We start from the raw sequence: 10,262 nt of genomic DNA on the forward strand, positions 1-10,262 counted from the left end.
TTTTTGCCCAAATATGTGAGGGAAAAATAAGGATGCACATTATACATGGGTGGTACTAATTCCAAATCTATATAAATATTTTTAATTCTTTTATTTATGCTTATGAGTTAAAAGTGTAAATCTAGAAATCAATAATGATATCTGTATGCAAAACAATAACCTGGAATACAATAATTGGTTTTATTGAACTTACAATGAATTTGCAACAATGAAGAGTTCTTGGTCTTCTATGATGCATGAATATCATAAATTTGTTACTGGTACATAAAATTTCTTGTACCTTGTATCTGGTCTTGTGTTTTGTAATTGTTATATAAAATTTCTTGTACCATAATATGTTAAAAAATAAATGCTAAAATTCCTTTGTAATACAAAAAACAAGTACCTAAATATAAACAAATAAATATTTGAATTAAAAAATGAAAACAAAATATTTTTTTCCCCTGAAAGTTTTGGCCAAAACTGTGGTTGCACATTATACACAGGAGTGCATTATACAGAGCAAAATACAGTATTTCTGAGCTCTCAATTCTGTTCCATTGATCTACGTGTCTGTTTTTATGCCAGTACCATGTTGATTTTTTTTTTATTACTTTCAGGTGTACAAAACATGTAATAGACATTTACACCGCTCACCAAGTGATAACCTCCCTCCCTAATACCATTCTGTTTTGATTACTATGGTCTTATAGTATATATAATTTGATATCACATAGCATGATACTTATAGCTTTGCTCTTCTTTCTCAGAATTGCTGTGGCTATTTTTGGTCTTTTATGTTTCCATATAAATTTTAGGATTCTTTGTCCTAGTTCTGTGAAAAATGCCATTGGTATTTTGATAGGGATTGCATTGAATGTATAGATTGCTTTGGACGTTTTCGTTGTATGTTTCCTGATATACCTCCTCGGGCTGCAATATAACAAACACACAAAAACCAGGCAGCAACAAAAACCCTTCTCAGAGAAAAGGGGCACACTCTGAAGTGCATATCCGCAATCCTCTATTTTCAGCAGAAGGAACAAATAGTCCAGCTGGTGGCAGGTTCTTCCTGGCCTGGTTTGGTTCTGAGAAGCGGAAGAGTTGGAACACACAGACAGGGAATATTTACAAGATGTGATCTGTCTCTAGGATAGTAGTGTGTCTGAATCTTTGTGGTGGAAAAAAAAAAAAAAATCCCCCAGTTGCTAATCTCTGCCCCAAATGTAAAGGCTAATTCAACGTACGTGCAAATTTAGGATATAAGACTACTTTCACCTGGCTCGGACACTATCCTTGTTCCTTCCTTAAATGAACTTCCCACCAATTTTGGATAAAAGCTCAACCAAAAATGTCTCCAGACATTTACAAATGCCCCCTCTGGGACAAAATTGCCACTGGATCAGAACCTGTCCCTTGCGTCAGAATTCTCTGGAGGTCTTGCACAAACACAGACTGATGGGCCCCATCCCCAGTTTCTGCTTTTGTTGGTCTGGGGTGAGGCCTGAGAACTTGCATTTCTAACAAGTTCCCCGGCGATGCTAGTGGTGATGCTGCCGGGTGGGTCCTGCCCTTGGGAAGCACTGCTCTAGAAAAGTCAGATGACCCTTAGGCAGCCTTGTTAGACACTGCTCTAGAATGGCACACAGACAACAGGCAGCCATCTTTTACCTTATTTCCAGGTTTTGAATGACTTTTCTTAGTAATTCTTTCTAAAGAAATATGAGATGAAGGCAATTCTACATACTTATAAAGGTAAACATTAGAATAAAACTCTAAATCTTTCTAAATATCAGAGTAAAGACAAAAACAAAGAGACTCTATACGAAAGACTTTTAAAAGTTATAAAAACAGAAAACAGGAACCTAAACTAATGAGATGGAACTAAGTTTAAACATGTCTATCATATAAGCATAAACTGGCTAAACTCAACGATTAAGAAAAACAAGAGTCTCAGACTGATAACAAAGACAAATCCAATTCTATGCTGTGTCCAAGAGACTTACCATAAGCGATTCAGATGGTTGAAAAAAATTTAAAATGGGCAGATATATTAGGCAAATGCAAACAGAAAAAAATTGGTCATAAATATATAATTAAACAAAATTAAATGCAAGGCAAACACCCAAAAGGAGACAAAGATGGTCCATTTTAATGATAAAGGATACAGCTCACAATGAAAATATAATAATTGTGACTATTTTTGTATCAAATTACAGAACATCAACATTTATAGAACAAAAAGTGTAGGAGATTCAAGGAGAAATACACAGAAATATATTAATGGTATAAGAAAATAAATGTTTTATTTTATAAATTTATTTTCACCTTACTTAGCTCATAACATACCAAATCAAATACACAAAAAATAAGTTGCTACACCTGTGCCATCCAATGTGGTAACCACTAGCCACATGTGGCTATTAAGCACTTTAAATGTAGCTAATCCAAACTGAAGTGTGCTGTAGGCACAAAACATGCCAGCTTTCAGAGACAGTACACTACAAAGACGATAAAGTACGTCATTAAGAAATTTTGTATGTTGATTACACGTTGTAATGAAAACAATTTTTATATAATGGGTTAAATAAAATATATTATTAAGAACAATTTTACCTTTTTTTTAACTTTCTTAACATAGCTACCATGACATTTATAATTGCATATGTGACTTGTGTTATATTTCATTTGGACAGTGCTACTCTAGAAAAACTGAATAATTAACAAGGGAAGTCTAAATAATTGTAACAGCTAATACATATGTAGTGCTTATTTTATTCTACACACTGTTCTAAATGCTTTGCACATATTAACCCAATTAATCCTTCCAACAGCCTAAGAGGTAGATGTTGTCATTACAATCCTTTTACAGACGGGGAAACTGAGGTGAGGCCCAGAGAAATTATATAATACACATAAGATCACAGTACTGTTTTTGCGGTTTAGATACTGTCAGTCTGGCTCCAGAGTTTGTACTCTAAATCACGATGTTAAAAATTGATACATATACATATCAAACTGCATATGTCCTCTTTCCTCTGAAAACGGAGATAAATCTCCTGTTCCATCTTCTTCAATGAAACATTCACAAAAATTGACCATATGTTAGGCCCCACGGAAAATATCAATAAGTTTAAAAAATTTGGAAATAATAGAGGTAAAACTTCATCATTATATTATAAAATTAGAACTTACAGGCAAAACCAGAGAAATGAAGTCCCTAAAATTCAGAAATTGAAGCAAAACAAATCCCACCTCTTCCAAATGCTTCAAACAACTCTTGAATCACTCAGAAAATTCAAACTGAAGAATGTATAGGAAATGACTATAAAAACACTGTACATACCACCTATAAAATTCAGCATAAGCACTACTTAGCAGAAAATTTAAAGTCTTAAATATATGAATAGACAAGAAAGAATAAAAATAAAGGGCTACTTTGCTCAAATCTAGACCAAAACAGAAAAAAAAGAAAACCTAGTTAAAATGAATAATTTTCTGGAAAAATATAATATGCAAAAACTGACTTAATAAGGAAAAAGTGTGGAGTTGTTGAAGAGGCTACTGTCCAACATTTTCATCAGACTCATAGGGTTCTACTAGAAAATTTTATAAAACTTTTATTTTTTAATATATTTTTTAATTTTTTAATTACAGTTGACATACCATATTATATTAGTTTCAGGTGTACAAAGTAGTGAGTGGACATTTGTATACCTTACGAAGTGATCCCCCCAGTAAGTCTAGTGCCCATCTGACACCACACATAGTTATTACAATATTATTGACTATATTCCCTATGATGTACTTTTACATCCCCACAACTAATTTTATAATGGGCAATTTGTACATCTTAATCCCGTCAACCTTTTTCACATATGTCCCTAACTCCATTCCCATCTGGCAACCATCAATTTCTTCTCTCTGAGTTTATTTCTGTTTTGTTTGTCCATTTATTTTGTTTTTTAGATTCCACACATAATTGAAATTATATGGTACTTATCTTTCTCTGCCTCACTTTTTCACTTAGCATACCCTCTAGGTCCATCCATGTTGTTGCAAATGGCAATATTTCATTCTTTTTTATGACCAAAGTTTTAAAGTACAGATAATTTCACTGTAACTTACATTGTTCTAGAATACAAGAGAAAATTTCTAAAATCTTTTAAATGAATCAATCATAATATTGACAGCAAAATCCAATAAGAATTGCCCCAAATAAGAAAACTGAAATAATCTCACGTATGAATATTAAGGCCAATCTGAAATATTATAAGTACAGTAAAAAATATGAAGGTTCATAGTAGGAATTAAAAAATGGTTCAACATTCGTTTATCTATGAATATAAATGATTATGTTAATAAAATCTAAAGAGTAAAATTATATAATCATCTTAATAAATACTAAATAAACACTTGACAAAATTCAACATACATTAGAGTTAAAAACTCTTAAAAATAAATATAGATAGAAACTTCTACATGTGATTAAAATTTATCTATTTCAACCCCAAAACCAGCATGATACTTAGTAAGGAAACACTGTAAGTATTTATACTCAAGACTTGTATAAGATACAAAGGTGTATCATCATATTATCTAATAATGCCTCTGAGGCTTTAGGTAATACAAATAGGTAAAAATGGAAATAGGGGTATAAGTGTTTAAAAGTAAGCAAAAATAATTACTATGATATGATTATATTTAGAAACCCCCCAAAATCAACTGAAAACTTACTATAAACAAAAAGAAAAATCGATAAGGTAGTTATTAATAGATAGAAATAATTTTCATAGGTACAGACAGAAATCAGAAGATATAATAAAATAAAATACTTTATATGTAAGTGACAAAAATAGTTAAGATATCAAGGAATAAACTAAACAAGAAACAAGCAAGCTAAACTATAAAATGCTTCTGAGACACAAAAGGAGGCTGAACTAAATGGAAAGACACTAAATTTCCGGATAGGAAGAAAGTATCATGAAGATTTTGGTTTTCTTCACATTAACCTTTGCATTTATTAATGCAATCCCCAAAAACCACTAAGAGGAATTTTTTTTTTTTGCATTAGCAAATTGATTTTAAAGTGGAAGAAAACAAACATGAATAGCTATGAAATATCTGAAAAAAAGTAAGGAGTGAATACCAAATAGTCCTATCAGGTATTAAAACACTCCATTTTGACAATATTCATCAAAATAAGGTATGTATTTTCTTTTTGACCTACCGTAGTAATTTCACATCTGGGAATTTTTCCTAAAGATGATGATGATGATGATTCTGATAATAACAGTAATAGCATCAACTAACCCAGCATTTACTGTATGTCAGGCACTGTCCTAGGTATTTTACATAGGGCGATTCATGTATACTGCATTAACCTGAGTTCTTACTGATGAGAAACTTGAGGCACAGAGAAGTTAACAATAGGCCCAAGAACACACAGCTAGTACGTAGAGCCTGGCTTCAAACCCCAAAAGTATGTTCCAGAATTCAGGCTCTTACCTGTGACCTCTCAAGATACACTTAGATATAAGACAAATACAAAATGACCATGGTTTTTCACAACAGTATCATTCGAGATAGGAAATGAATGGAAATAATCCAGTATCCATTAATAAAGCCCTAGTTAAACAAATGGTTACATCCATACAACATGCATATTATTCAGGTGTTAAAAAAGATAAGAAGAAACTCCTTATGAATTGATATGGAAAGGTGTCCAAAATAAATTTTAAATAAATACCAAGGTGAAAAACAGTATGAATAAGTTATTTCTCCATTTTGAATTTTAAGCCATGTATTATCTATTTAAACATGTCCTAATGATAATAAAATCGCATGGACCCTCCTTAGGGTCTGTGTCACAGAGGAACAAACTGAGGCAAGGTGAACAAGGGTGACAAACGCTGCCTTGTAGAACATTCCTAAGGCATGACTACAGAAGAATGAATTGTCATGCTTTTATCAATCACTTAGTGAAACAGAAACATCACAGAACTCTTTACTAGCAGAACTGAGACAAGAACCAATTTTTTAACTCATAATATAATCCTCTTCCCAGTAATTTCCCTATAGCTTTTATTTTTTCCTATAGCTAAGATGACTTCAAAGGTGATATTCTACACACTCACAAGGTAGTAGAGGTTTTAGCCTCAAAACGGGGCTTGTCTGTTGTACAATATGCAGAGAGAGATCTTTTTGGTGTAGATCAGGGGACTAGTAATGTGTGTCCCTTAGACACACGAAGACATTTACCAATTGTAGGTCTTTAAGCCTTTCTGTTCACCTGCACACGTTTCAGTTTATATACAAAATGCTTCATCATAAGTTTAAATAAGTTTATTAATTGCTATAAAATGAAATGAGCTTGACTGTGATTGGAGTACACACCTCGTGACATGATTTGATAATACAAGCTTTAACTACCTTATTGTATAAAAACCCCTGAATCTGAAAGAAGTCGTTTGACATTTTATCTGTGAGTTTTATCCAATGTATCTTAATAGATTTGGTTTTTGTAAAACAGTCTAGTTATATTTAAGAGACCTCATGTAACTAAGAAATACTGTTTTGGCTGCTCTGAAAGACTGTCCTCAGGCCAATGTGATCCTTAGGGAAAAATAGGTACAAAAGGATTTAAAGGGCTAGAATGCATTGAGTAGATGTTAAACCAAGTGTCCTTGAACCAATATTTGGAATTGTCTCTTGTTTAGCACCTCTAGAGAGTGTTATACTCTGAGACAATTCACACGAGAAAGATGTGATATTCATTTGGGGCTTTTTTTTGGTAAAATGGGAACATTTTTTTCTCAACTAATTTTGGAAAAGAGTACTTGTGGAAGATGAGGACCAGAAAATTGATTCCCTGGCTTAAAACAATCTATCCCAGTAGTGTACCTCTTGCAGTAACTTTGGGAATTACTGCTTATTCCATTTTTGAAAAAACTATGGTTAAACCACAGGCATTATCCTTACTTCTAATTTTACCGTTTAAGATGGAAAAAAAAAAAAGAAAAAAGAAAAGTTCCCCAGCAGTTGGAATAATCAAGAGATAGTAAAAGAATTCTGTAACATGAGCTAATGATCAATGAGTCTCCAAATATTAACTCACTCCCTTGTTGTCCTTGACAATGCTGTTACAGAGCTGCTGTTTTCTAGTCACACGCTGAAAATAATGGAAAAGATACTAGTAGGAAAAAAAACCCCTAGAATTAAAAAGCAAAAGGACACCGAACAGATTGCCCATCATAGGTTCTGTATGTGTGGGCAGTCAGGTTATTTTAGGCTATTTTGAAGTTGTAGTAAGAACTGAGTGCTACACACTTAGCAACATTTGTTCCAAACTTGAACCAGGAAGGGAAGAGAGATACTCGCCCTAAGGTTCTGTGTAAGGTGTTCCTGAATAGTAATTATCTCAGAATTGATTATGGCTAACATTGAATGGATATTATGTACCATGCACTGGGGTGGGCATTTTACACAGATTATCACACTTAATTCGCAGTTATTCTATGAAGGTGCGAACTGTTCTCATTTTACAGATTGGAAGATTATGGTTTTGGTAGGTCAAGTAACTTGCTCAAGGTCACATAGCTAATGCACCCGAGTCCTGAGTCCTGATCACCTGCCTCCTGGTGTTGCTCTAAATGAATCATAGGCAGGCACTTTTTGCTTCCACCCATGGCTTTGAATTTTAACATGGGTACACATTTCATTGCCCTAGTTTGTTACAGAACAAGTGCCTCTAGGGAAAACATGTTTTCTATTACTTTTGTTTTTCCACAGCAAGCACTTAAATAACTGGGTAAGAAGTTAAGTGATACAGAACAGCTCTACAACTTAAACTATTACATTTCATCATCATTGTAAATAAGAGTACAAAATCGCCTCAATCATCCCTTTAAGTTGGCATTGACGTTCTGCTTATTTTATTCGGTGTTTTTTTCCCCATTAGTTTCTGTTAATTGAGTATTAGTTAGAAGGAAACCGGTTTCTCTGTAGTTTCTATTAGTGTAGTTGACTTGATCTTCTGTACGTGAACTGATCTCTATTGAGAAAGGATTCTGAAGCCGGTAAGGCTTAGGAGACATTAGAGATGGTGTCAGCTAAGGCCTCGCGAACTGCTGGAAGCTATGTATAACTGGGAATTTTATCTGCTCCGAGGACTTGATAGTACTTTTATATCTTTCCCCAAGAAAACCTGATTTATCTTGACCATCTCGTAAATGCCTCATTAAAAATAGTATTTAGATACAGTGATTGCTAGATAGGCATATAGATTGAAATCGTTTTTTGATAGATTGAAATCGTTTTTTGATAGATTGAAATCATTCCCCCACTCTGCATACCTTTTACCCTTCTTGTAATTATAATGAATGGAATTGTCATCCAATTACAAAAGAAAAAAACCAGGAGTCATACTACATTTATTATTCTTACTCCAACCAATCAAGTCCTGCAATTTTACCTCCTAAATATTTCCTAAATTTGTCCCTTCTCCATCCCTATTTTTATACATTAGTTTAAGCTCTATGCTTTCAGTTCAAATTTTAACCCCAGCCTTAAATCTATCCTGTACTCTTTAGCCAATGATTTATATAGAATCTACATCTGGCCATGCTACATGCCTTGGCATACTAAGGTACATAAATTAGGTCCAAGTCATACAAAATTTAGGAAGGTATGTAGAGCCCTCTATTATTGGGCCCCTGCAACCTTTCCAACTTCTCCTGCTACTTTCCAACTCATACGAGCAATACTGAACACTGTGCCATCCTAGTACCCTGGTATAACTTTCATTTTATTATGTTATGCTACAATTATGTGTTTCTAGCTCTGCCGCTGGGAATTTTCCAAGGCAGGGACTCTCTAATTTATCTTTGTGCTTCAAATGCTCAACACAGTTCCTGGAATATAGCAGGCACTCAAATGTTGATTGAACTGAACTGCAGGCCTTTCTCTTCTTGAAGAAAGTATAACAATTTAACAAATACTGGCCAATTTAGTAGACTTCTTTCAAGATTTTCCCTCCTGAGTTCCAGTCAAGATGGTGCAGTAGTAAACGGTTTGCTCTCCTCCTACAACCACATCAAAATTACAGCTAAGTTATAGAACAATCACCCTGGAAAACCATCTGAAGACTAGCTGAACTCCAGTCACGTTGAGACTGATCATATAAAAAATATTTTTTCCCCTCCAATTCTTACGGAACATGTTAAATCTTCCAGCTTTCACCCAAGGCTTTTTCACTGACATTTAGTGGGCAGTAAACGATTCACTGTGGAAGTAAACATAAACATAACTAATGCCAACAGTTATGTTTATGCAAAATTTTTACCAACATAACTTTGCAGGTGACTGAAAGTACCCAAGATAAATGAGTTCAAACACTGACATGCGCGCTTCAGTGATTTGAACCCTCAGAATACATTAATGTATACAAATGTGCAAATGTAGTGCTGAATAACAACAAAAAGAACGTTTCTAGTGATTAGAATCACATTAGCAAATGAGAGAAACAAAAGCACGGAAAAAAGTTTTATGTTACTTTGTGATGAATTTATTTTTTTATTTAGGTAAACCTAAATAAAAGATCTGTAAAAAAAGAATCAAATACCACCAAAATTATTTAAGGGGAAGATGGTTATGTACACACATTTAAAATACATTTTCAAAAGGATAAATAGGTCAAGTATCCAGAAAGGTAGAATAAGCACGACCTATTTAAAAAAAAAATCTTAAGTATAAAAGTGATTTGGGCAGTGGGAAGAGTTAAGTATATATACAAATGATTTCAAATGCTTTTCTTTAGCAAGAATTTACTTAACTCTATTCTATGTCCAGCACAGTTGGACACTAGCTCAGTTTTTGGAACTAGAGCAAGAAATGAAAATGACAGTGGCACATCTTTGATAATTTCCGTAGAGCATGTTGATACCCTGTTCTAGTTCCTGGTATAAGGAGGAAAAAAAGCACTAACAAAAGGTACTGTCTGTTTCTGTCTGAGACAGTATTTTAAGATTTCGTATGGCAAAAATTTCCTAAAAATTTTGTATCTTGTTTCTCCATGTAACGCTCACATCCCTTGTTCCAGTGAATCATTATTTACTGCAAGTTAAGGTTCAAAGAATGTAAGATCAACGGACATGCGTTATTAAAAAAATCTAAGAACTTTATTATTTTAATATAGTAACAAAACTGGTGGTTTGAAATATCCTATTTCTAGAGAACTATATGTCAGAGGAACTAAAAGATAATTCTTTTATAGTTTCATAATG

The sequence above is a fragment of the Rhinolophus sinicus genome, linkage group LG05 (assembly GCF_036562045.2).
Source record: "Rhinolophus sinicus isolate RSC01 linkage group LG05, ASM3656204v1, whole genome shotgun sequence".
NCBI lineage: Eukaryota > Metazoa > Chordata > Mammalia > Chiroptera > Rhinolophidae > Rhinolophus > Rhinolophus sinicus.